Below are 21,515 nucleotides of genomic sequence, written 5' to 3'. Positions count from 1 at the left end.
ATTTCATCTGCAAAGGCAGAGTTCTGGCTCTAAGTCAAGCTTGTTTTTTCCTCTAAATATTAAACATGTAAAATAAAACCAGGATTTTAGAGTTAGAAGGAACCTTAGGCATTATCTAATCTAAACCTTCATTTCAGAGCTAAGAAATCTTAAGCCCGGAGCAGGATGATGCTCAAACTACTTACTCAGGGATTTTTCTTCATGGACACTGCTCTATCAGAAGGGCAGGAAGTAGGCCTTTAGTGACTGGATCACAGGGAAATCGAGCAAGTTCCAGGAAAGCAGCCAAGGAGGCCTTGGAAGGGGCTTAGGTGAAGGCTATTTGCCAAAATACAAAAGTATTTTAATAATTTAAACAAGAAGTTCAGACGTACCAGGGTGTACTGACTCAGATATTGGCCTTGGCTCAGAGGAAAAGCGGCTTAACTACAGGAAGTCAGAGGCAGGGACAAGAATCCTGGTTTTCTGATTCCCCTCCTGATATGCATGTGTGGTCTTCACCAAGCCCACTTTGTCTCTCTGTCCACAGTACTTGACAATCTTGATGATGGGTTGCCATTAACACAATTCTCTGGTTATAGTTGGAACACCTTGGTTTCCTGTTGGCCTGGTTAACTGAGAGGTTAGAACCCTTCTCTATTTGATTATAATGTTGTATTAATCAGAGTTGCCTCTTTATAAACTAAAGTGTGAAAGAAATGTGTATTAACTTTTTATAACAAATGCTGGACTATTTAGTCAAAAGGCTCTTAAGCCCCTCCCTTCCACACTCTAGTCCCTGGCACGTGCAAGTTCCTACCACTGGAGTGATGGCCACTCTGCCAGGGTAAGGATATTGAGTCCTGGTGGAGTAGCCATCACTTACAGTGGCCCAGAGGGAGAGAAAAAGTCACAAATGGCTAGAAGGGAGGGATTTGCAAACATGGACTTTAAAATTGGTAAAGAGAAGAAAAAAAACTAATTTTAATAAAATTTAATAGATCAGAATCCATAGATACTGCTGTAGCAGACACTTGGTAAAGGAGAAACTGACATTTGAGTTTGGGCTATTCCTGAATGGCCCTGAAGCTCTATGACGTGAGAAATTGAAATTTTGCTGAGGGAGTAATAGTGTGAGCCTGAGTCATGAGTGACGCAGGGCTGGTGCACCGAGTGAGGCTGAGTGAGTCATCAGGTAGAGAGAGCTGGCAACCACGTGGCATCTACAGCCTACATCACTTCAGTGCTAGCTACTCCTGGTTACTGTATCCCTGGAACTCTGACTCTAAAGAGCTGATGAAGTTATTCTTTATTGTAGTTTATTTGGGAAAAACAATATGCCATTGCAACCTTCGTGAATTTTGGCTATGAAAAAGTATTAAATACCCACCCTTTAAGATTCATCTTGAGACATCCTCAAGAAAAACTGATTCGACATCATGAATTTTTCTCTTACTTACTCCTTCTGGAATCAGATGATATTTGATTATATGCTATGTTATAGTGTCTATTTGTTAATCAATAATATGTATTTGCCTTGCTTTTTCAAATATTTATTGGTTCTCTAATAGAGAACAAGTCTTAATTTCTTTAAAAGCACCAGGACATACATACATACATACATACATACACACATACATACATACATACAACCTAGAACTCTACTGAACCACTAGTTCTGAGTGTAATTGTGTCTAATGATAACATGTAATGCTTAATAAAATGTATATCTAAAAATATAAATAGATCTTGATCTCTACCTTAGTTCCAAGGATGGATTCTGGCACTCTGAATTTTACATAACTATTCTAAGTGATGTGATACTAGTGGTCCAAGATCACATTTTGAGGAACAATAGTTATTTGCTACTTGTTTTGGGTTTTGAAAAATTCTCTGGAAATGTAAGAATCACCTGGGAGAAAAGAACTATTAACAATGCCAGTCCCCAAGTCACCAACATGGAGGTTCTAAGTGAGTGGTTCTGGATGGGGCCCAGATGATTCTGATGTAGGTGATCTCTGGGTCAAATTAGAGAAAGACCACTTTAGGAAATGCTCAACAAATACTTGTGTATTAGTAAGTTTTTTAGCTACTTGAAGATAACCACATCTTGAATTTGACTATGGAAAATGTCTTCTTTGCCTACTTTTTCTAAAGGCAGCTCTGGAGTTGGACGGACTTAAATTCTGGCTGTGCCATTTACTAGATGTTAGGTAAGGAACCCACTCTTTGGGTCACTGATTTCTAATCTTTAAAATGTAATACTCTTTTACGTGGCTGTTGTGAGAATTAAAGATGAATTGTGTGAAACTCCTGGCATTTAGAATGTGATTAACAAGCAGTAGCTATTGTAAGTAGCCATTCTGTAATATGCATGTCTTCTTGTTGCTGGAAAAAGAAAGGCAAAACATTTCCCGCAAATGCTGTAACTTTATACAATTATACAGATTTCTAAGGACAGCTAGCAGAAATATATGATAGAAAGAAGAAGCAGAAGTCATAAAATTCCATTTTGGCCCAAATTACAGTCAAGCCCTCCGCCTCCAGCACCACTTTCTCTGCTCTCCATTCTCAAATTACAGCAATAGGAAGCTGGGGCAGAGAGGAACTTCACATATTAGAAAAGGCTGTAATGAAGAAACAATAAAAACCAGTTAACTAAATAAAACAATTAAAATAAGTAAGTAAATATGGCAGGACTTTTGGAGGTTAAGCCAGCTTCCTCAGTACTGAAACTATCTCTGGTGAGGAATCCCTCCATTCAGGATACCAGGTTCCAGCAAACAAAGAGCGAGTAGTGTAAATGAGGAGAGAAGAGCTTCCTGGATCCTGGAAATAACCTCTGGGTGGCTGTCCCTATTGTCTACCTGTAAGACAGGTCTTGAGTTTACTTCTGTACCCCCTCTAACCCTGGATAATTATAGGCCGATTAGAGAATTCTAATGCTGGATAATTAGGATTCTAACACTGAGGACCTGGGAACATGGCTACTCATCTAGGAACTACATTTCCCAATCTTCTTTGCAGCTAAGTACAGCCATGTGACTAAATTTGGACCCATAAAATGCAAGTGGAAGTGATACATGCAACTTCTAAATCTCATTTTTAAAGCAACCCGGTTGTCCTCTTTTCCTTCCCCTAGGCTGGGAAGTGGAGTACACTGGAACAGTCAGCCACCTTGGAGTCGGAAGCAGAGCCATGTATGGAACATGGCGGGGCTCGCTGCTGGGATCCCCAGATGACCCTGTGGAGCACAGCTGCTGACCCACCATGAACTGCCAGCTACCTCTGAACGTTGTGGAAAAAAGAATGCTTCCTCCTCACTGCATCCTTAGTTCTCTTTCTACAATGTCTTAGCCTGTACCTTAGTGCAGAATTTTATCCATCCATCATGCAAAATATTCAGGAAAAGCATGGAGAGTCAGAACTAATGCAAATGAGGAAAGAAATTCCAATTTTGTAGATAGAAATAACAATCATGATAGCTTGTGCAGTAAACATGGTATATCAGTGCTAAGATGATAAATGATGAGAAAGAGAAAATACAGAAAATTGGAACGAAGCTTACAGGAGGCCACTTTGTCTATTGTTGGTTTATTCTGTTCAGTGACAAATGAAACTGCAGCATATAACTCTTTCTCCCCCTCTCATATTATTCATAGTCCCCCTTAAATTTTCTATGCATTACTGTTCCAGAACAATCTTAAATACCAGTAAATTGTTGTATCTAAAATAATAAAGTAAAAACCCAAATGGAAAAAATATATATCTCACAAATCCAGGGAAGGTGTAGAGGGAAATGAGACATTATAGCAGTATTAATATGGTGCTGTCCAGTTAATAGGCTTAGTCAAAGATGTATGACTAAAATATTGAAGATGGAAACCTGAGAGAACTATATCTTATCCAGTCAGCTAAGTATGAGGAAATATAGAAGCAAGATCAAGATGATAGGATTTAGTAAAATTATAGTTGACCCTTGAACAAGTTGGCGAATAGGGGCAGTGACACACTCCTCTCCCACACAGTCAAATATCCACGTATAACTTTGACTCCCTCAAAATTTAACTAGAGTCATCCTTTGGTATCAGCAAGAGATTGGTTCCAGGACCCCTGTGAATACCAAAACCCGCAGATGCTTAAGTCTCTTATATAAAATGGCGTAGAACAATGCACACTCTTGACCCTCTGCATCCATGGGTTTTCAAACACAGATAGAAAATACTGTTTACAATCCACGTTCAGTTGAATCTGTGGATCGGAAACACTGGGGATATGGAGAGCTGACTGTACATTTATTGAAAAAATTCACTTATAAGCGGACCTGTGCAGTTCAAACCCATGTTGCTGAAGGGACAACGGTACATTGAAGAAAATTATGAAATTTCTGAATGGAATTTAGAATCCTGATTAAAATTCAGGAGGAATGGCAAAATTGATATACTATTTCCTCATAATCCCCGACCTAAAACATAAGAGAAAGCGCAATCAGGACTGGTCCACAAAGCCCTGCCCAGTAACTGTTGCCCGATTACACCCTGCATCTAACAGACATGCCAAAGTTCATGAGTCGAAAGAGCTAAATGTTCAGGCGAAGTGAAAGTTGGCTTCTTGAGGTCTAGAAAAGGATAGAAAAGCACAAGGAAACCTTTCATGATAAAATTTGGAGAAATTTAATCAGTATGTTTCCAGGAGGTCTTTTATTTATATCTTAAAAACTCAATAGTAGAGTAAAAAAAAGCTGAATCCAGATGAACTGAAGAACACTAAATATAATTAACCAGTTTTTTCATTGGTGTTATTTTTGTTTCTTAAATGAAAGCAAGAAAGGTGGGAGAAAGGGAAGGGGTGAGGAAAAATGAGGAGAAGGAATGAGTGGGCCTTCATTAGGCTGAGAAATGTGTGGTGTGAAATGAGGCTGCTCTGGAGTAACACCTGGGCCCAGTGACAGGCACAGAGGCTGCCTACAGAGCCAGTGAATTAAAATCAGGTACCATAAGCTTCAGGGATTCCCCGCTCCAGGCATTCCAGTGCTTTGATTAAAACCTTAGAGTTAAGAAGGAAATCAAATGATAGTTAGCGTCTTTTTCTTAATAACTAAAAAAAGACACAAAAATTGAATTCTATATTTTCTATATTTTCCACCATAGATGAGGTCATATTTACTTAGAACAAAACTTTTCCCATGATTATTTTTTGTAACTGGCAATTTGTATTTCTTAATAGTCATGGGGATGTAGAGTATAGCATGGAGAATATAGTAATATTGTAATAACTATGCATGATGTCAGATGGATAGTAGGTTTATTAGGGTGATCACTTTGTAAATTATATAAATGTCTAATTGCTGTGTTGTACACCTAAAACTAATATAATATCGTATATCAACTGTAATTGAAAAATAAAATTTTTAAAAATCAATAACAAATTTTTAAAAATCAACTAAAATGACAGTAATAAAAACACTTTATGGTCTTTTTAAAACCTCAAAAAAGAAACAAAAGAAATGTTCTGCAATTCTGCAGCCTTACTTTGCTAGGACTCTTTTTATCAATGTCTTTTAAGGATATTCCTGTCCCTGAAATGTAGACTTACTGTGCCCTATGCATGCCTAAGAAGAAACCCTACTCATACAGTGGCATACATTCTTTAGCCATGAAGAATCACTAGTGAACGTGGAGGAAATTTGAAGTGTTGAATGGTATTTTAGGCAGACAGACTGGCACTTGCGAAGACATAGAGGTATGAATGAGCAGACAGTATTCAGCAACCAGCAATAATAGCTCAGATCTTTCTAGGTGTTTATTGATGCCTAAAATTTCTTATACTCCAAAACTGAAATTAAAAGGCTTAAAATGCAAATACCTCTTGAAACTGCCTCATCAGCAAACTTATTACACTAAATTGTGATTAGTCCATCAGGCAACTGGTATAATGCCAGTTTCCTGTTCTATAGGGAGGAGGAGATAAAAGACTAGTGTTTGGAAAGCTGCTAAGAGGTGAGGCTGTGGGCATTGACAAACTTGGCCGGCTCTCTACTTGAGAGACTGGTTGGTCTCCAAATCATTAAGCAAACTCATCAAGTAAATTATGGGCATGCAATTATTATTTCAATTTCCCTCACAACAAATATGTTTTAAAAGTGAATCTTGGCTTCCTAATATTAATTGGTTTGGGAAGATTCTTATCATGCTATCCTTTTGACAGATTCTTTGAAGTTGATTGTTTTGTTTTGTTTTTGCCCTAAATGCACAGCAAAATTTTGTCAACATCCCTTTTAGAAGTTTCTTTATTATTTTTTATTTTAGTATGTAATTTAATTGAACTTCAAATGGTTGCTGAAATGACATAGAAGCATTCTTAGATAATAGAATGCTACGGTCTGATTATTTGTGTCCCCCCCCAAATTCATATGTTAAAACCTAATGCCCAGTGTTGTGGTATTAGGAGGTGGGGCCTTTTGAAGGTGCTTAAGTCATGAGAGTGGAGCCTTCACGATGAGATTAGGGCCTATAATAAAAGAGATCCCACAGAGCTCCCTAGTCTCCTTCTGCCATGGAAGGCTGCAGAGAGAAGACAGCTATTTGTGAAGTAGCAGGCTCTCACCAGATACCAAATCTGCTCATGCCATATTCTCGGACTTCCCAGCCTCCTGAAATGTGAGAAATAAATATTTGTTGTTTATAAGCTGCCTAGTTTATGCTATTTTGTTACAGCAGCCTGGATGAACTAAGACAATAGATAAATTTATCTTTTCCAAGTGAACATGTTCTCTATTCAATAAATAAACTTTAGATATGTTTTCCATCCATCCATCCATCCATCCATCCATCCATCCATCCATCCATCCATCCATCATCCTGTTATCTTGCCATTCTCTGTGTTCTGCTTAGAATTAAGTTGAGAAATCAAACGCTATGATAACTGAACACAAGAACTTATAACTTCCAATTCTTTGTGTTTAATAGTAAATGAATTTTGAAGATAAATCCATGCCGAATTTTTTTTTCTACAACTTCATGAGGGAAGTATAGACAGTACGTATATGGCAACCATACATTCTATAAATAAGGGCTTTAATAGATTAGAAAATACTATAGCTCTACCTACTTGGACAGACAAAGGGCCAAAACACATTATTATAATGTTCAAGTAAGAAATTCAAATTGGAATAAACTTCCTGAGCAAATACAGCCTTTTTAAATGGAGATAACAGTTTCATTCATTCTACTCTCTATTTCTTCAACCTTTATGGTGTAGCTCCTATCTGCTAGTGTTGGGCCCTGGGGAAGCAGAAATAAAAGACTTGCCCTCTTTGTGAATAGGAAAGACAATATAGGTGGTGAGAGCTATGAGAGAGGCTTTCCCAGATGCTATAACAGCACAGAAGAGGGACCAAGAGGTAAAGAGCAGTTCACACCTAAGAGAGGTAACTCCCCAGTGAATCTGAAGGTGAATGGGAGTTTGCTAAGCAAAAGAGGAGGCAGGTAGAGAATGGTTATTTGGGCTGAAAAAAAGAGCATGTAGAAAAGACATGAGGCATAAAGAACAAATACATTATTTTAAGAACTGGAAATAGTTCATAATAGCCTGTGGTGTATTGTGTGCATCTTGGTGCAGAAAGGGCAGACAGTCAAGGGCCAAATAATAGGAGGCATTGTGTGCCAACCTAGGGGATTTCAACTTTACCCTGAGAGTTATAGGGAACAATGAAGGATCTTTAAGCGAGGTTTACATTTCAGAATGACTGCTCACTCATGCAAAATAATAATAATAATAACAACAACAATAATAATAATAAATAGAATAACTAAAACCTTAATATAAAAAGAAACTAAGAACATGAATAGACTATTTACAAAACAACAAATAGCTATCATTAACAAACATATTAAAACAGATTCAACTTTATTTAGAAAATACCAAAGTTTCATTTTTCAATTACTGAATCAGAAAATATATCATTTAAATGTGGATATTCAATTCTGGCATATGTGAATGAGACATGCATTACAGACAGAATAATTTGTTCCCTCTTTTCTAGAGAACAATTGGGTAAAACATATCAAAAACATAAAAAATACTCATATTCTTTATCCCAATAATTTCACTTTCAGCAACTGATTCCAAGGAAATAATAAGAGGTAAAACTAACAGATTTAAGCACAAAGTTGTTCACTTAGTGTTAATTAAAATGATAAAAAAAAAAAGGACACAATCTAAATGCTCCACGATTGAGGCAGGTTAAATTATGGCTCACTTGTTTCATTTTCTACTGTGGCCATTAAAGTAATATTTTAAACTAATTTTTAATGATATGGGATAATGCACTATGTGTTGTGTGAAGAAATCGAGCAATAAAATGGGACATGATCCTAATGACGATTAGAAAAACGATACACGCTTTAAGAAAAAACTGGAAGAAAATGCATCCATATGTTTATAATTGTAATACCTGAGTTTTAAAATGATTAAAAACTCATTTTCTTTGTTATGTTTCCAAAGCATTTTCCAAGGTTTAAAAAAAATAGCAAAAAGAAAAATAGCATAAGCATATATCATTTTTATGTTTTAAGGTTATTTTTAAGAAGGGCAATATTAATTTTTCAATGATGTAGAGGCTGAACTAGAGGGTGACAGAGAATGAAGAGAGTAGAGCGACATTCAGGGGCTGCTGTAATAACCCAAAGGAGAAAAGGTGTGGGCCTGGGCCAAGTTTATGACAGAAGCATAGGGAAGAAAAGAAGTCTTCAAAGGATGTCAAGGAGGAAGAATCCTCAAAAAATCCACATTGCTTAGAATAGGGGCAGAAGAAGAAAGAAGAGTTAGGTGGCTCCCAGGTTCTCGTTGAATTTGGAGGAACAGCTGATTCGCAGGAATAAAGATAAGAAACAGTCCACTTTGAACATGTTTTTGTTTGCTATGCCTTTGGAATTACCACGCGGCGATGTCTAATAAACATATAAGGAATAAACATGTAAATTCCCTCTACAGATCTGGGCCTTATGAAACAGGTCTGGGCCTAAGAGACAGACATGGAAGTTGTCAGGATTACGTGAAATTTGAACTCAGAATTAGATATTAGGAACAGAGAGTTGAGCGCTGGCTAAGGATAGAATCTGGGAAGACGGACGTTGAAGGGAAGAATGGAAATGGAGAAGATAAGAATGAAGGTAAGGAGTAGCTAGAGAAGAGAAAATCAGGAAAAAAGAGCCTGACAGAAGCCCAGGGAGAAATTCATTTCAAGAAGTAGAGAGTAGTCACCTGTGTGAAGGCTGAGGCGGGGCCAAGATTTGGACTGAGCAGTGTCCATTGCAGCTGGCAGAAAGCAAAGTCAGTTTCCATAGGCAGAGGATGGAGGCAGGATTGCAGCAAGTCAAAGTGAGACGAGAAAGCAGAAGAAAACAGTCTACTATTTAAAGACCCTTAACAGTGAAAAGAAGAAAAAAGATGGGAAGTTGCCAGAGGGAGCATGGCTTCAAAAGTGCACCTGTTTTTAAGATGGAGAAACCTGAGCTTGCAGATTGAGAGGAAGGAGCCAGCAGAGATGGAAGGTTTGAAGATTCAGGAGTAAGAAGGATAGTGATGGATCCACGAAGGCAGCAGGAGAGAGGATCCAAACACAGTGTTATTTTAGGCCAGTGAAGAAATACTTCTTCCAATGAAAAGGAGGGAAGGAAGTAAGGAAGTAAGATAATATAAAGAAATGAAGCAAATGTTTATTAACGGCAACTCTCATTGACTATCATCAGGCTAACTCTCGTGCAATGGTTAAGAATACCCTGGAGTCAGACTGCTTGTGTTTGCATTCCAGTTTCTCCACTTGGGGTGGGGGAAATATATGGAGAGGAAGGAGTTGTTTTTGCTAATACTTATTGAGCACTTACTACATGGCAGTTATTGTTCCAAGACGCAAACAGTCTTACCAGGTAGGTCCTGTTATATCCCTATTTTCACATATTGGCTTAACTTAATGACCTGCCTAAGATCATACAGCTAAGAAGCAGGGAGATGGTATAGCATAAGGACTTTGGAGCTAAACTTCTTGAGTGTAAATCCTGCTTCTATCACACTGAACCCCTCTGAGTCTCAGTTTCTTCATCTGTAAAAAAAATGAGTATGATATTGAATGGGCCTTTTATCTTGTCATGAGAATTATAAATGAGTTAATACACGTAGAATATTTAAGAGTAGTAAGGACCTAGAACAGAGCAAGCATTCCATACATGTTAGTTATTATTGCTGAAGTGGTGTTATCATAGTGAGACATCGAAAGCCACCTAAATGTTTAATAGGATTGTTGAAATTAATCATGCAAGGATAAAAGCAAGGCCGTAACCCCCAAAAGTTAAAAATCAGGAGATCTTTTAAAGATAAAATTGTAGAAAGTTACCTAATAGCCTGGATATAAGACACATAACTAAAATGTATCCCCAATCTGAAGCCCTGGATATAACCTTGAACATATCTGAAGCTGTTGCTTTCAAAATGAGGTCAACAGCATGCCCCACAGGAATTAATAAGGGTTTGATTGTCCCTCCCAGCACTGTGTAGTGTCCGGGGTCTCCTGTAAGTATCCCCAAATACGGAAAAGGATACATAACAGTTATGATGGGTTGAACTGTGTATCTCCCAAAATATATGTTGGTGTTCTAACCCCCAGCACCTCAGAATGTGACCTTATTTGGAAGACAGAACTTTTAGAGAGGTAGTCAAGATGTAATTAGGTTATTAGGGTGGGCCTGAATCCAATGTGACTGGTCTTCATGTCATGTGAAGATGAAGGGAGATATTGGGATGATACTCCTTCAAGCCTAGGAATGTCAAAGATTGCCAGCAAACCACCAGAAGCTAAGTGAGTGATATGGATGGAACAGATTCTCTCTCACAACCCTGAGAAGAAAGCAATCTTGTTGACACCTTGACATAGCTTCCAGAACTCTAAGACAATACATTTCTGTTTTTTAAGCCACTCAGTTTATGGTACATTGTCATGGCAGCCTTAGCAAATGAATACAGTAGCCATAACACTAAGCCATTAAACACATAGCTCTTGCTCTGGTTCTGTGATCACCAAGCAATCTTGGGATTATCTCTGGCCTGCCATGTTAATCTCCCTACATGAAAAGCTGGCCAGAGCATGTGAATACCTAGTTGCTTTGGTGGTTCTATTTCTCACTGCAGGTTAGTGAAATGGCCTTCTGGTTTATACATCAGGCTTTTACGGGTATGCATGTGATCTAAAGCAGTGTTCTCCAACTTTTTTGGCACCAGGGACCGGTGCTACTATGAGAATCTAATGCCTGATCTGATGATCTGAGGTGGAGCTGGGGTAGTGATGCTAGCTCTGGGGAGTGGCTGCAGATGCAGATGAAGCTTCATTTGCTCACCTGCTGCTCACTTCCTGCTGTGCAGCCCGGTTTCTAACAAGCCACAGACCAGACCGGTACTGGTCTGCGGCTCAGGGGTTGGGGACCCCTGGTCTAAAGAGATTGAGCCATTTTTGGAATACTGATGATACTAGCTTTCTGAATCAAGAAAGTGGAGGGCCATTTGCTGGAATGTAATGCCATGTCACCTGGGGACACTTCTTGCTTTCTCTGATGGCATATTTTGGGATCAAACAGTCCCTTTCCATTTAAAAATAATTACACTAGGCAAAAGGTTTAATTAGTCCTTAGTAAATCTCATCTGACTTTGAACATATCTTTGAAGATAATAAACAAATAGATGCTAATGCTTCTTTTTCCTTAATGTTGCATTTACTTAATACATAATTCTTTGTATCTAATTAAAGTTCATATTTTATTATAAATTTTTAAATTTTAAAATAATTTATATCACCATACATCATTAAACATTAAATCATAATAGAAGGAGGAAGAGTACCATGTAATAAAGTCATATGATACCCAGAGGCCATCTGACCCACCATTTGGCCTCTTATTTGTATATAAATATTCTCTAAATGGGTATTTACGATGTTCTAAATATCTCCAAGAAAAGATAAGTGGCATAAAGAAATTACCAACCATGACGAGATTCATTCCAACACTGAAGCATCTTCTTATTCAGTAAATTAAAAAATATGTATCTAACTGTAAATCTTTCCCACTACCACTTTCTGCTTTGAACTGGCCACATAGGTAACTAGTAAGACTAACCATACAGAGAAGATGCAAAGCTAGGACTTGAAAAAGTCAAATCCTGTCTCTTTCCATTATGCTCTGATGCATCCACCAAAAATACTCTAAATTCCTTCTTCGTTTTCTTTCTTTAGAATGAAAACTCTTCTACATTTTTTTCCTCATTTCTAAACTCTCTTTTATCACAAGAGAATCTTGTGATAAAAGCTTGGTGCTACTTGTAGTGTCCCTTTATTATGTTTTAAGGGCCTGAACCTGAACTTGCTTGGCTCTGCAGAACTGGCACCCTCTCACTGCAGCAGCCACCCTGGTGGGGCATCCAATTTTGCAAGAAAGGATTTCAGTGCAAAGCTTCTGCAGACACTGATTGACTCAGCATGAGCTCTGCCAGGCCTTTAAGATGAGAAGATGCAGCCTCTGTCACTTCAGAGGAAAGGAGGAAGAGTGAGCCTATTTTCAGAAAGAATAATCAGAATACAGATCCTTAGCCCTGGAATGGTGAGAGTTACATACAATCAACCCTTTCCTTTACCTCCTAGAGGGTGCAGAAGTGCTAACCAAGCCAAAGCTGATAACCACTGAACAGTCCAGATGGGTAGAATCAACCAAAAAAAAAAGTAATGTAGAGGAGAAATGCTAAGAAGTGCTAGGATTTTCTACAGGTGGAGGCACAGAAAGGCCAAATTAAATGTGACCTTGTCTGTGCATTCTAAAACATTTATCACTATGGATCTAATCATTCTGATAGAAAGAGAGAGAACAGTTTCTAATTCTTTGAGTTGATAAGAAAACTCCATTTTTTTCATTTATATATACTATTTAGTAAGACAAAGAAGTATGTAACACATTTTCGGAATGCCTCCCACTAGCAGTGGTTACAATAAAAAAACAAATCCTAATATTCTGTGAAAATCACTTGGCTATCATTCTTTTATCCTGAAAATATTTTATAGAGAGAATGGATAGGGAAAAAACTGATAGTCTGAGGTGAGAACTTCCCCCAAAAGATGGAACAAAGTGAGTGCAAAGAGAAGTGCAACACCTTGAAAGAAATTTTACCTGCTCGATATTCCACCAAAGTCTATCTGGTTTGAAAGCTTTAGTCAAATCCCAAACGTCCAGCATACACCAGAAGAGATTTGTTAATTTACATAGTTGCATTACAAAGTCTATTCTATTGTTCAGTGGCAGAGTGCCTAACATTAATATTGTGGTTTCAAACTGCAATTTTCCTCTTGGCAGCTTACAAGAGAATAAAAATACTAAAATTAATTAATTTATTAAATACCTTGCCTTCAATGCTGTGAGATATTTTACACGCTTTCCCAACTTAGCTGATTTTACTCCTTGCTGTAAACAGACTAATTTTATGTAAGTGTCATAGATGTTGCTGATGGTAGGGCAGTAGCACCATGTCGACGTTCAACTAATTAAAAATAATGTTGTTAGACTGGGGACAGCATGAAGGCAACGTCAAGCAAGCCAAGTACCATGCTCCCTGAGGTCTGGCTTGGGCTTATTGATTTTAAACTTTATTCTGTGGTAATGCCTCAATTTTTACATGCAGTAGATTCTCCCTTACTTTCTCAAATATTCAAATTAAACACAGTCGCAGACGCCCTTTAAAAAGTTACCCAATTTGAAAAAGAATAGAAACACTCTTAGTTGGTTTGTGCTGCCATAACAAAGTATGGCAGACTGGGTGGCTTATAAACAACAGAAATTTTTTTCTCACAGTTCTGGAGATTGGAAAGTCCAAGATCAAGGTGCCGGTAGACTTGGTGCCCAGTGAGAGTCTGCTTCCTGGTTCATAGATGACTGTTTTTTCTCCTCTGTCCTCACAGGACAGAGAGGTGAAAGAGCTCACTGGGGTCTTTTATAAGAGACCCCACTCATCCCACTCATCCCACTCAGAAGGTCTCCACACTAAGCACATCCCAAAGTCCTCATCAACAAATACCATCGCATTGGGAATTAGGTTTCATCATACGAATTTTGGGGAGACATATACATTCAATCTGTAGCAGAAACCAAAACATCATCCGAACCTAAGTGTAGTGCCTTTATGAAAGCTGGTTTCTCTGGGTTATATCATCAATGCATATGGCTCTCAACAGCACCAGTACTGGTCCCTCTAATGCAAACATTTTTAAGACTTGTAGTTAATAACAGAGAAGATGCAGCTCTCAGCAACAGCAGTAATAATGTTATCACTTGGGTACCTACTCTACATCAAATATTTAATTTACATTATCACATTCAATATCATAGTAACCCTGCAGGGTAGGCCCCATCTCCACTTGATAGAAAAGGTGAGCCTCGGAAAGATAGTGGGTCACTTGCTATATAGATCCAGGCTGGAACCAGAGGCCTCCAGAAGCCTCTTTGCAGGACTCTACACATGCCTGAAAACAGTAAAACAAAGTTCCTTCAACAAAACTCGGACAGATGTAAGTAACTCAACATTCTTTTCAAGAATTTTTGCATGAAGCTTACAATTTAAAGTAGATAAGCAGTCTACGACCATGCCACCCTGAACGTGCCTGATCTCATCTGATCTCAGAAGCTAAGCAGGGTCGGGCCTGGTTAGTACTTGGATGAGAGATCACCTAAGAATGCCAGGTGCTGTAGCCATTAAATAAATACATAAATAAAAATAAAGTAGATAAGCATTTGAACTACTCATCTACACTTCAGCAGTATCAGGGAACCTGACACAATGCCATCACATTCTGGAGGCCAGTGTGCCTTTGACCTGAAGGGGCCATAGACCATGTATGTATACAGGGGAAAATTCTCAAAGACTCTAGTTTTGACTTAAATCATTTCTATTTTAATGTTATTTAAATATGCATGAATGTAGAACTAAGTATAACTACCTTGCCCTTAAAGCTCTTATAAAATTATTTTAAAACACACACACAAATGTTCAAATTAGATACAAATTACAAAACCAGTACAGTTCGAGTGAGCAAGTGGCTTACAGCACTAACGGAGTGCTGGTTTCTCTGCACATGGTTGTTTCTCTGTGGCTCATCACTACTATCTGTCCTGAAAACAGCTTTTCCTCCTTTTCTTGCATGAAAATTTGAGAAAATAAGAAGCCTTTATTCCCCTCCCTCGTTTTATAGATTAAATCTTATGCTGTTCTTTTTTCCTAAAATAAAAGTAGTATTGCCACTTACTGCTTTGCAACCTGGGGTGAGTTACTTGACTTCTTTCATCTTTCTTGTCTGTAAAATGGAGATAAATAAATAGGACCTATCCACACTGGGTTGTTTAAGAATAAAATAAGTCAATAAATGTGAAAGTTCTCAAAATTGTTATTTATTTATTATTTATTTGTTATTTATTATTATAATTATAAATATTTATTATTTGTTATTTATTATTATAATTATAAATATAAATATTAAGAAAAATATAAGTATGAGAACTGAAAGACAGCTTCAATGCTCAGCTCGTTAAAGGTGATCATACCAAGATACAGAATCTAATTATATTACATTTCTATCACATATATGAAGATACACTAATTAATTAAAGGTACATATTGTATGCATGTTGCAAACTCTAGGGCAAATAGTAAAAATTTGGAAAAGATATTAAAAGAAGCCAAAAGTTAAGGTAAAGTGGAGTTAAAAAAAAAATGCTCAATTATTCTAAAAGCAGTTGTAAAAAGAAAAAAAAAAGCAGATGGAACAAACAGGAAACAACTAGATATGTAGTAGACTTTAGGCCAACCATACCACTAATTACATTAAATGTAAATTATCTAAAAAAATGAACTAAAAGACAAAGATTATCAGATTGGTTAAAAAAGCAACTCCCAACTATATGCCACCAAGAAATCCACTCACTTTAAATAAAGTCATATATAGGTTTTAAGTCAAAGAATGGGGGGAAAAATAACATGCAAACGCTAATCAGAAAAAGCTGGAGTTGCTATATTAAAGATTTATTATCATACAAGTGAATACATAAAAAATTAAAATCTATAAGAATCACTTCTATATCTAAATCTCTTATCTCTAACTCTCTATCTCCCTACTGAAAAACTCATGGAACACTGAGAAGTAAGACTAGGAAATAAAACTGAATTATCTTACTTAATACCCTACTTCATATGCTGTATAGATACTACATCAAATTTATTAACATCTTTTTATTTTATTTTTAGAAAGCATATGTTAAGGTATTTATTTTTTTGGATAGAATTCAGATAAAGAATAATTTGTCGACGGGAATGTGAGACTGAAAGCTGTATATGAATTCTAACTAGCTAAAATCAAATTTGAATTCTTGTCACTACTGAGTAGTCACATATTTCACTATTCAATGACCACATTCTAAAGATGCTATTTAATTAGAAGAAGAAACTAAAATGAGATTCTATTTTCAGAATTTGCCAGCTAATGCTAGGCCTTAATTAAAACAAAACCAAACAAAATAAAACAAATCAGATAGCTATCTAAAGATTTTTGTGACTAAATGAACAGCAAGGCTCTATCATCATTTAAAAAAATCAAAAGTGCCAAAGGGAGGGTGGACCGAAACTAGTGTGGGAAAGCTGCAACATCTTGTTCAATAATGAAAATCTGGGAAATCTGGGTCGTATTTCATTCTTGTAGGAGGAAATGAGAATTGCAACACTAATGTTAAAAAAGAGTAGGAGTAGATGAAGGAAAATATTTATCAACATGTAGTTAACACCATTGCTTTAAAAAGACAAAGATGTAGAGATGTTCAAACAAGAACAGATGAATCGCATTCTGCTAACATAGAAAATGACAGGATTCAATAATTGAGAATGTCCCTTGTTCACGCTGGGCCTCAGTGTCTACAGCCGTAAAATGAAGACTAAGCCTTTTTAGGATGGCTGTTAGGGCAGCAAAGCTACACAGCAAGGGGCCTCCAGATAGCCACGCCTATGCTCAGGGGCCCTGGGACCTTGGCCAGAGGTGAATGGTTCAGGGGTAGACTTTGTACCCTCCAAGCTGGGACAATCAGATCCTTTCTGGCATTTAATATTTCACAACCAATTTAACGCATTTGCTCATTCATTCCATCGCTCATTCATGCCTACAAGGGCACCGTTCTAGTCTCTGTTGAACAAGACTGACAAAGATGTTATCCTCTTAGAGCTTACATTCTACTGGGAGATATAGACAACCAACAGACAGATAAGAAAACATTAGATCCTATGTAATGGTGAAAATATAAAACCGATGAAGTGATGCAGAGTGTCTGAGTAAGGGAGCAGTTACTTTAAGTTGAGTGGTGAGCAAAGCATCTCTAGGGAGATAGTAAAGAAGAGTTAATCAGATAGAAAATCTAGGGAAGATCATTTTAGGCAGAAACAGAAGACCAGTAAGGCCTGAAGCTTAATAAATAGGAAGTGAGTAAAATAGAGATGAGTTTAGACAAATAGATCAAGTTATGTAGGGCCTTGTAGTCTATGGCGATGCATTTGGATTTTATTTCTAAGAGCAACAAGGAGCCAATGGAAGATTTTGTGTTTAGAGTACATGACCCAATTTGTGGTTTCAAAAGATCACTCTAGATTATGTAAGAGCAAGTGTGGAAGTAAGGGGACCTCTTAGGAAATGACCTCAGTGTCCGGGAGGAAGGTGATGGGACTAAGGTTAAAGTGCAGGGGGTAAGAAGAGGAGTTTGGAGGTGAAATCAATAGGATTTGCTGAGATGGAGAGTGTGGGAAAGAAAAGAAAGACTGCGATCTATGTTTGTGACCTGAACGACTGGGTAGCTGATAGTACAATTTCCTGACATGCGGAAGATTGTGGGAAGAGTAGGTTTTTTGTTTTGTTTTTTAAACCCAGATCTGTTTTGGCTAGGTCGGGTAAGGATGTTGTATTAGACGTTGAGTGATATGTTGAGTCCCTGTACTGGGAGACATTAGAGCTGAGTCACATTAATGAAGACCAAGAAAGGATCCGCAAACCCTGCTGCCCACAGCGTGGTCCGGATTTCTGCCACTCTGCAGTCTTATTGTTTAGCGTTTCCCATGATTGCACAAGCTCCTCCTGCATCCTCTCGATAAATTGCCCTTTTTGCTTAAGCTAGCATTTCGGCATCTATTGTTTGCAACCCAAAAGGATCTTAACGAATCCTTGGTGATGACAAGATCGTTTCTAAGTTTCTTTCCTGCTTTACTACTTTATAAAACTAAGAAGCTATTTTATAACTAAACATGATATCAACTGAAACTTGGGGCATTGATGGTGGGGACAGCAAGTACCGACTACACTAAGAATAATGGCTGCACTTTAGTGAGTACTGGCTGTGAGAAAGGCTCTACTAAGGGCTTTGACATACTTTATCTCATTTAATCCTTAAAACCAGTGGTCCCCAACCTTTTTGGCACTAGGGACCTTTGCTCCTATGAGAATCTAATGCCCAATGATCTGAGGTAGAGCTGAAGTGGCAATGCTAATGCTGGGGAGCAGCTGCAAATACAGGTGAACCTTCACTTGCTGGCCCACCCCTCACCTCCTGCTGTGCAGACGGTTCCTTACAGACCATGGACTGGTACCAGTCTGCAGCCCAGGAGTTGGGGACCCCTGCCTAAAACAACTCTGAACTAGTGGTGACTTATCCTATTTTAGAGAAAATTAAGGTTTGAGGGCCGAAGGTTTGGAGGCAGTAAGTGTTAGAGCAGGGTTTCAAACCCAGGTCAAGTTAACCCCCAAAGTGCATCAGTCACCAATTCACTGCACTATTGGGAGCAGGTTTCCACGACTGGAGATGATTCAATGAGGGGCTAGAAGAATACTCATGATCCCTCTGGTGGTGGCGCAGGAACTACAGCAACCTATTGCCAGTTTCACAGCAGGGTTGGCCATTACACAATCTAGAGCCATGGTAGAGCTCTAAAAAGAATGTGCAGATTTCCAAGCTCTATCTAGGCTTCAGCTTGGGGCTCTGTGCTCCTCAGCATCATTCAGCAGAGCAGAACCAACACAGGACATGTATCTTCATAATGGCCTTGGATGGGAAGGTAGTCACTGGGATCTTGAGATTTGAGAGGACACAGGTATCCTCAGCAGTCAGCCACTTACAGATTGGGAAACTGAGACCTAAACTGGTTACTTTGTAGGATTACATGGCTAATTAGTAAAGACTTAAAATCTTAAGACCAGGTTATGTCTTATTCAATAATTTGAGTGTTTGTCTTACTCAATAATTTCCAATCTCATCTGGGTGCTATTTCTTTTCTCACTTGACAATGAGGTCTTGGAGCCTATCCTGGTGGAAGAGTAGGGAGACATCAACTTTCCATTCTCAGCCTTGACCCTTATTTTCATTGAGCTATAATATACAATTATAAAATGTGCAATCTTAAGCATATAGCTCAGTGAATTTTTGTAGTATAATCACAATCAATGTAACTATATCCCAGGTCCAGATATAAGATGTTTCCAGCACCTTAGAAGGCACTGTTCTGTTCCTTTTCAGACAATAAGCACCTTCCCCACTCCCTGGGGAAACCACTTATTCTGATGTCTATCACCATAGACTAGTTTTGCATGTTCCTAATCTTTATGCAAATGGAATAATAAATATGTACTTTTAAAATCCGTCTTCTTTTATTCTACACTATAATTGTGAAATTCTCCATGTTGCGTATAGTAGCTTATTCTTTTATATTGCTGTGTAGCGTTCTGTCGTGTGAATGTATCTAGACTTATTCATCCATTCTTCCAATAATGGACATTTAGGTATTTTTCCCTTTAGGACTATTATGAATAAGGCTGCTATAAACGTTCTTGGGCACGTTTTCTGGTAGACATAAGCACTCATTTCTCTAGGGAAGCAGAATTACTAGATTGTAGGGTAGACATAGATTTAGTTTTAGAAGACACTATAGACAATTTTGCAAAGCATTTGTGACAATTTGCCTTCCCACAGGCAATAAATGAGAGTTCCAGTTGTTCTTAATTCTTGCCAGCCCTGGGTATTGACTGTCTTTTTGCTTTTCAACCGCTCTGTCAGCTATGTAATGGTATCTCATTGTGGTTTTAATTTGCATTTCCCTGATAAATAATGGTTTTGGCCATTTGGGTATCTTCTTTTTTAAAATGTCTGTTTAAGTACTTTGCTGATTTTTAATTGGATTGCTTGTCTTACTGGTTTTTAGGATTTCTTGATAAATTCTGGAAATGAGTCCTTTGTCGGATATATGTATTGTGAATATCTTCTCCCAGTCTGTGACTTGTTTTATTCTGAGTGGTATCTTTTTGGTAAATGCGAGTCCTTAATTTTTAATAAATTCCAGTTATGGTTAGTGCTTTGTGTGTCTTGTTTGTGTGTCAGTTATGGTTAGTGCTTTTATTATGGTTAGTGCTTTGTGTGTCTTGTTTAAGTAATATTTGCCTACCCCAAATCTTGCCTTTTTAAACTCAAGAAGCCCAGAAGCCATTTAAAAGTTATGTATTTGACAGGCATGGAAAATGCTAACAAATTCTTTTTCAGGCACAGGGGAGAAAAAACGTTGAGAGGTCAGAAGGGAAGAAGCACAGTGGTGCCGAAGCTGCTGGAAACTCATGGGATGCTCTGGGAATGAGTAGCGGGGAGGCAATAATCAAGGACTTATAATCGAATTTGGTGGGAGGAGTTTTTCTTGAGAGAAAGTAACAGTAGCAACCATCAAACAAATCAGACCTACATTGGGCCTTGTACTGATACCATCCCCACGCTTTTGATAAAGGCAATAGTTAACATCTCCCTGAGAAGTTGCTGCAATTTTCTGACCAGATTTAGAAGAGGGTCTCAGCACAGTGCCGCACAAATGGTGGGTGTGCGAACAACCTTATTCCTTTCTTAGAACAAAGAGAACTATAAATAAATGTTAAATAGTCGCGAGTATCCAATTTTGCGTTAGATACTTCTAGTGCATCACTTCATACCCTCTCGGCCCCACCAATCTCTTATTATTTATAGCTCCTGCGGCACTAACCAGTTTTGTGTGGGTTCTGCTCAGTTGCATGCAGTGTACAATCTGAGGGCCTTGCTTCACCTCAGTGCCTGTCTCTTTCCATTCCAGCCTTCTCCACTGACACAGAGGCAGGTACCCCAACAACATACTTGGTATTCATGCATGCACAACCCCAAAATGCAGGGGAGTTAACAATCTGTGGAAGAAACTTGGGCCCGTGGTGGCTGGAAGCCAATGGGCAAATGTGTCTCCTTTCCTTTCCCTTAACGGAGGTTCTGTACCATATTTCATACAGCTTCTTAGGCTTTCCATGGAATTTGACAACCAGTCACCAGAGCAGAGGCCTGCTCCACTGCCCACTGACTGGCTTCCCCACCTTCCCTGCTTCACCCACCTGGCTTCTACTCCCACACCTTGGCTTTCCATCCCCCAAT

General features: G+C 38.2%; 1 protein-coding gene and 1 non-coding gene across 4 annotated transcripts in view; one reads left to right on the top strand and one right to left on the bottom strand.

The window, feature by feature from the left end:
• Nucleotides 1-21,515, bottom strand: part of RCAN2 (regulator of calcineurin 2) — a 238,032-nt gene that overhangs the window by 52,455 nt on the left and 164,062 nt on the right. The window lies entirely within an intron of this gene.
• LOC112474796 lies at nt 14,641-14,759 on the top strand. The gene has a single exon (XR_003044540.1). It is a non-coding gene; the product is annotated as a 5S ribosomal RNA (ribosomal RNA).

This window comes from Pteropus alecto, unplaced genomic scaffold, assembly GCF_000325575.1.
Source record: "Pteropus alecto unplaced genomic scaffold, ASM32557v1 scaffold7, whole genome shotgun sequence".
In the NCBI taxonomy this organism is placed as follows: Eukaryota; Metazoa; Chordata; class Mammalia; order Chiroptera; family Pteropodidae; genus Pteropus; species Pteropus alecto.
Note: the sequence above shows the minus strand (reverse complement) of the source record. Positions and strands in the feature narration are given on the sequence as shown.